The following is a 6801-nucleotide window of genomic DNA, read 5'->3' as shown; positions in this document are numbered from 1 at the left end:
CTCATGTTGAGAAACTTGCAAATTTCTGCGCGAACGCAAATTTGCAGGAATTTGCAAGTTTCCCTGCCAGCTGGTGTCCACGGTTGCATTTCAAACATAATAAGTTTTTATAGAATTTTTAGAATTCTTTCAGATGGACAAAACCGGATATACATGTATATATCTTGTTGTTCTGACTTTCCTTAACAANTACATGTATATATCTTGTTGTTCTGACTTTCCTTAACAAACATTTCAATTTCTTTATCGTACTAGCTGTCGGGTTTCTTAAATCGACTCTGGTTGCAATTGCATTCCGATTGCGAATACAATTTTTTTCTGCCGAGTTAAGTTCAAATCATTGGAATTAACTAAATTAATTATATCAACAAGTATTTACTTCCTTTTTTCATAAAAAAAATCGCTCGTGTATATAAGTTTTAAAATTTAACGAACTTATTTATTCAAATTATCGTAGACAAAAATGCAGCCATGTGCCACAATCATATTTTTTTCGTGAAAACTTTTAGCCAGCAAGAATTTGCAACTTCTCTCAGGAGAACTGTCACTTTGCGCTCTCAGTTTTTGAGTAAATTTATTTACTGAAATTTTTTTCTTTAAGGAGCTAAGGAGCATATGAATTTTTAAAGCTCTTTGCTCCAGCTCCGCTCCTGCTGAAATCCTTTGCTCCTTAGCTCCTTGTCCCTTTGCTCGGCTCCGCTGCGAAGCCCTGCTTTTAACACACATAAGCAAAGTCTTCTGAAATTTCACACTTTCGTCTTAAGAAGGAGAAGAGAATGTAATTCATGTTATACATATACATATGTATGTATTAAGCATGCAAATGAATAGCAAATGAATATATGTATGTAAATACATAAAATAAAGTGATTGGAAATGTGTTCCGTTTCTTAAGTTAATTTTTATATAATTCTACTTGAAGAGTAATTAAATACAATTTAAATACTTTTAGTATCTTAATTATACATATATTGTTGATATGCCCCAGCGGTATCTTTGATGCAATTTTAAATTTCACCTACAAGCATTTTTGAAATAATTTTCTTATCTTTAACCGACTTTCGCTGTTTCGAAAAGATAAAAAAAACAATATATTTCAATAACTTTTTACTGTAGGCTTAGCCATATGGCATTAATAATAAAATTAAGTTTAATTCACAGTAAATTTATTATTTGATGCCGATGCCGATAAAAATTTAAATTGTATGCGAATAAGGCAAAATAACATAGTATTTTCCTATAATAATGAAAATGAGCCTAAATGCATACATGAAATTGCATGAGAAAAATTCCACAAATTACGTAAAAAGCACTACACTTTGATTTAGTCTAATATGTATGTATGTAGGTAATGAATTCCGCAAGTCTACCAATCATCTGGTATCGTGATGCAGCAAGCTTTATTTATTTTTATTTTAGAATTTTATTATAATTTAAATTACACTTTTTTGTCTATTTTGAACTAGTACAAGACTGTTTTTTTTCTGTCTCTTTTGAACTAGTATGAGACTGATATATTTCTGATCGAAATCTGACAATTGCCATCTCGTAGGACATCTCCATGTTAAAAATATCAGAAAAAGATAGTTGTTGGCTGACTAGTTTAGCATGCGGTTCATATTAGTTATGAGGTAGTTTGCAACTAGTAAATTTGACTACAAGGTATGTACGTATGTATGTATGTATGTAGTTGTAAATTAAACCGAAAGTGTTAAAATAAAAGCAAAGCATATATAGATGTCGGTTTTAATAATGTAATTTGCAATAATCGTGGGTCATTAAATTGAATTTGTGATTTAAGATTAATCAACACTTTTGCCTTTCAGAAGGTAATTTATGTTATATGTGAATAGTTAGTTATGCATATGTATGTATGTTTGTATTTATTGACACAAAATTAATTTCAATAAAGTCTTCTTTTTTAGCAATTTGTACGGAAAAATACAATATAACTACCATATACATACATACATACATATATGGCCATATCCCTAGAACTTTTGATTAAATCAAAGAAAGACAGGCTATGAAAATTTTTGTGATTGTAGAAGTATACGTGTATATTTGTAAACTACTACATAGAATGAAGTGCCATATCATAACAGAGCCGGTTCAGGGAATTCAACAAACAAACACAAATTTGACGGTCTCATGTTTCCTTCACGCTGAAATGTATATCGAACCCTAGCCGCGAAAATGAAGTAAGACAACTTTTTTTCAAAATTTAATGTTGATGCATAAATGCCTCTTAGAGTACCTGCATCAAAAAGTAAATTTAAAAAAAAATATATATATATATTATATATTATTTTAGCGGTTAGGGCTCGGTATGACAAATTTCTCCGATGATCCTCGTTATTTGGAAATCTGGAAAATTGGAAGATGGAAAATCTTTTCCTAACAAAGGTAAAACTTATTTACACATAAAGCGGTGTGGTATTTTATATATTGGCCGAATCCAATAAAGTACGTTATTCAATTCCCTTCTATGCTGATTGACACCAATTGGAAATGCCAACTGATGCCAAGTCCTTCTCTAACTGGTATTTTTATCCTCTGTCACCACCAATGGCCGCAGCGCTTCTCATAGATTTACAAAAATTTTATTTTTCGCTAATTTTTCATAAGAGTTGTTTTTAAATAAAAAATTGTGAGACCGCTCCTGAATTTTGAAAAGTAAAATTGTCATTTTGAGTACATTCTCTTATCGGATCTCTCTTTCTTTTTTCAATATTTCGGCACTCTGATGTTGGGGAATGTACTTTGAATGTACTAGCAGTATAGAAATATTGCATATATGTTTTTGGCATACTTATTTATCGATATTTATGCTAAAAAACTATTATTCTACACTTGTGTAATGTATTCATAAATCGGCACATACCTATATATGTACAAACAAAGCTTAAGCTAGTTATCGAGGCGAAAGTTTTCAAGTTAAAATTTTAATCAATTACACAGGACCGCAAAAAAATTAATGAAAGGTTAATTTGGCCAGACCAAGTGTTTTATTTTTTTTTTTGTCGCTGAATACGAATCTGAAGTCCGTCCTATGTCAGGATTTATTTCTAACTTTATAAAACATGGCTGGGTTTATGAGACAGACAAAATTTTACAAATATTGATGGATTTACTTTAATCTTGCTATACAGGGTTTTTTGGCGGAGGTTATGGGTTTTGAAAAAGTTGTTGGTAAAATTATTGCTTTATTTATTTATTGTTAGAAGATTTTTGAAGGGAAATGATTTTCCTGCAAAAATTGTTCGATCAAAAAAGAACGATCGAAAAATTATGTAAGTCATATGGAAAATAGGACAAGGCTATTGTCTGCGTGTTTGGACACATTAGGTTGAGCCAAATGAGGTTTGACCATATTGAAATTAATTTTTAATATAAAATAATATGATCGTATACATTTGTTGACTGTAAAAAGTTTGAAAAAGTAGACGACTTCGTTTATTTGGGAACCAGCATTAACACCAATAATAATGTCAGCCTTGAAGAAAAACAAGTGCTACTTTAGACTGAGTAGGCAATTGAGAAGCTAAGTCCTCTCTCGTCGTACAAAGATCACACTCTATAAGTAACTGATCATGCCTGTGATGGTGTATGGCGCGGAGGCATGGGCAATGGTAAGATCTCTTGGAGCTCTTGGAGTATTCGAGAGAAAGATTCTGCGAACGATTTACGGACCTTTAGGTGTTGGCGATGGCGAATACCGCAGACGGTTTACCTATGAGCTGTATGAGCTTTACAACGAAATAGACATAGTGCAGTAAATTAAAATTCAGCGGCTTGGCCATGTCGTTCGAAACAGAAACGCTCCTGCTCTGAAAGTATTCAACGCGGGCCGCGATGCTGGTAACAGAGAAAAAGGAAGGCCTCCTCTCCTTTAGAAAGACCAGGTGGAGAAGGACTTGGCTTCACTTGGCATTTAAAATTGGCGTCAGTTGGCCCAAAATCGCGTAGGCAGATACAGCGCCAATAAACAAGAAGATACATTTATTTATTTATTTTGTTATTATTTTATTTTATTATTTATTTTTTCAATTAAACAGTCACACAACTGTATGCGTAAAATATATAAACTACATGAGCTAAATTCTCTCACAAAATGTATTTTTTTGAGAATGTATATGTATTATTTAGCACTTAAACGCAAACAGTAAAGAAAAACAAATAATTTTTAGCAAAAAAAAAACCAACTTATCCAATGATCGGATCTAAACCAGATTAGTATGGGACCACCTATGAGGCACTACCTTTCCGATGATCGAAATCGGTTGACGTGGTCCAAAGTTAAGGTCTGATTGATTATGCATACTTCGCACAACAATTTGTACCAGTGAAATAAAAATGTAACTTAAGAAAATGTGAAGCAAAATCTAAACTCAACAGATTGCTAATTTTTTAAAAGTTCTGCTAATTTCTGGATAATGGAATACAAACAAAATACGTGCAAAGTACATACGAAATTACAGTTTGAAGTTTATGCGAAGTTGTGCGAAGTTATGCGAAGTGTGCATAATCAGACCATTATCCGGAAACATACATAAAAAAAATAAAAAATAAATAAAATATTCCGACGAACTGATAACCTCTTCCTTTTTTGGAAGTCGGTTAAAAATAGGAAAGGCCCTTCTTGAAGGCATGCTTTAGCGGCACTTTTTTAGCCATTCTTGAATAAGCTTTACTTAAAAAAGGCCTACCTAAATTACCATCTGGGCTAGTTCGTCCACTGGTGGCAGCTGCAAAGAATACTGCTAGCAACTTATTTATACATATTTATATGTACATATGTATATGTGTATAGATCGGCAGGTATGCATATGGCAAAATATGATAATAGCGCAAATAAAGGTCGTGGTCAATTAGTGCTTGGCGCCTTATGGACGTCAATTTGACTGGCTGCCGTTTATTTAGAAATACATTTCGTCTCCCTTTATAGTTTACTAATGTTTATATACCTATTTATGAATGAACATGCCACGCACACTTATAATATGTGACATACATATATATACATATGTATAAACAAACATACGTATATTATGTATATATTGAATAAATATGTACATATGGGTGTTTCCATGCAGCCGTTACTGGACATTCGTACGCTTATGGAGTAACATAAATCTCTCACAAATAGAAGTTACTGAAAAACAAGATTACGTTAAAAAAAAAAGGTGATAACGTACGCGACAAAAAAAAGAAGTGTTTTTAAGGCACATAATATGTATATGCGAAAGTCTGCGAATCATGGGAGTCTTTCTTTTCTTTAAAAATTCCTAAACTAAGCTAAATAATGTACCTTTACAATCCTTTAATTTTTTAATAGAAATTAACTCTGGTTAGTTTTTATTAAAAAAAAAAAAAAAACAATAACGTTCGCGACAGATTTTCCCCACACAATATTTGTACTAGTAACACATACTAAATTAAATTTTTTATTTAATTTTTTCTGTTCTCTCTACCGTTTCGCGTTTTCAAAACCTCTTTCCGCCATCTGAATATGAAATTTAAAGTTATAAAGCCGTTTTAATTCATTTACTTGCATTTTCGGTTTACATTTTTATGGAAACACCCATATGTATGTACGTACATACAAATTTAGATGTATATGTATGTAAGTATGTTCCTATAATCGGTATGGATGTCTCACAGAACTTTTCGATATATTTTTTTTTTCAAATTAGAGGGCAGATAAGAACGTTTAAATAGTATATGTAAGTACGTCCATCTGTAAAAAGAATGTGTATTATGTAGATAAAGCAATGTCTGCATAACATTATATTATCCATGCCTTTCTATTTATTTCCGGTTTGCAACAAATCAACGCTAGTCAATTTTGCTCTTTATGCACAGGATAGCCGTCATCGATTCGCCAACAGTTAGCGAGTGGCGAAACGAACGAACTCAATGAGGTACACCTAGTGATATTCCGATACGAGTACATATGAGTAAATACTCGAGTACCAGTACCAAGTACCGAGTATTTTTTGTACTTCGATACATGTGATCTAGAACTTGGTGGGTATCCAGTACATTTATTTATTTATTTATTATTATTATTTTATTAGTTAAGTTGCCACACGTTGGATACATTAAGTTTGACACGTAAAATTATATCTTTGTAGCTAACATATAAAAGTTGCTAGAATATGTATATATTAAAAATATGCATATATTTTCATATTAAAAAGCCTTGTTGCATTAAATTAAATCTTTGTAACACAAAAATATGGTTTTATTTGTTTAAAAAAAAATTGCAAAACTGTTTTGAAATATTTCGTCTGAGTGCTTTTGAGTACAAGTAGAATCGAGTATTTTCTAGCGATAATTTGAGTAGCATCGAGTACCCCCTTCGATGTTCTAAAATGTGTACTGGTATCGAGTACATGGTGGTATCGGACGAGCACTAGGTACACCCAAACTCGCTATCGTCCATCTTTGTTGCAAAATTTTCACATGCAAAATTTTTCGTTAAGCGACCGGAACTCAAACATAGCAAGCAACGAAGTGGCGAATCGATGACGGCTGATATTTCTAGACAGGTGATTAGGTTATCCTGGTTGACACTAATCATCGGCTAACATCGTTATCGACGTTTTCGACTCCATACATATAACACGGTGTCGGTAACGTCGATAACGATGTTTAACCGGGGATTATTGTTAACCAGGCTTTGAACAACCGGCCCTAAGAGTTCACTCGGCGGCCGAACAGGTGCATTGCGATGCTCAAGAGAAGGTTTTACCATACCTAACCCTACATGTCTTTTAACCATTCCAAATTTCTTGC

Source organism: Rhagoletis zephyria, unplaced genomic scaffold (assembly GCF_001687245.7).
Source record: "Rhagoletis zephyria isolate East Lansing unplaced genomic scaffold, Rhagoletis_zephyria_1.1 Rzeph_scaffold_06320, whole genome shotgun sequence".
Classification (NCBI taxonomy): domain Eukaryota; kingdom Metazoa; phylum Arthropoda; class Insecta; order Diptera; family Tephritidae; genus Rhagoletis; species Rhagoletis zephyria.
This window is presented reverse-complemented; position numbering follows the sequence as displayed.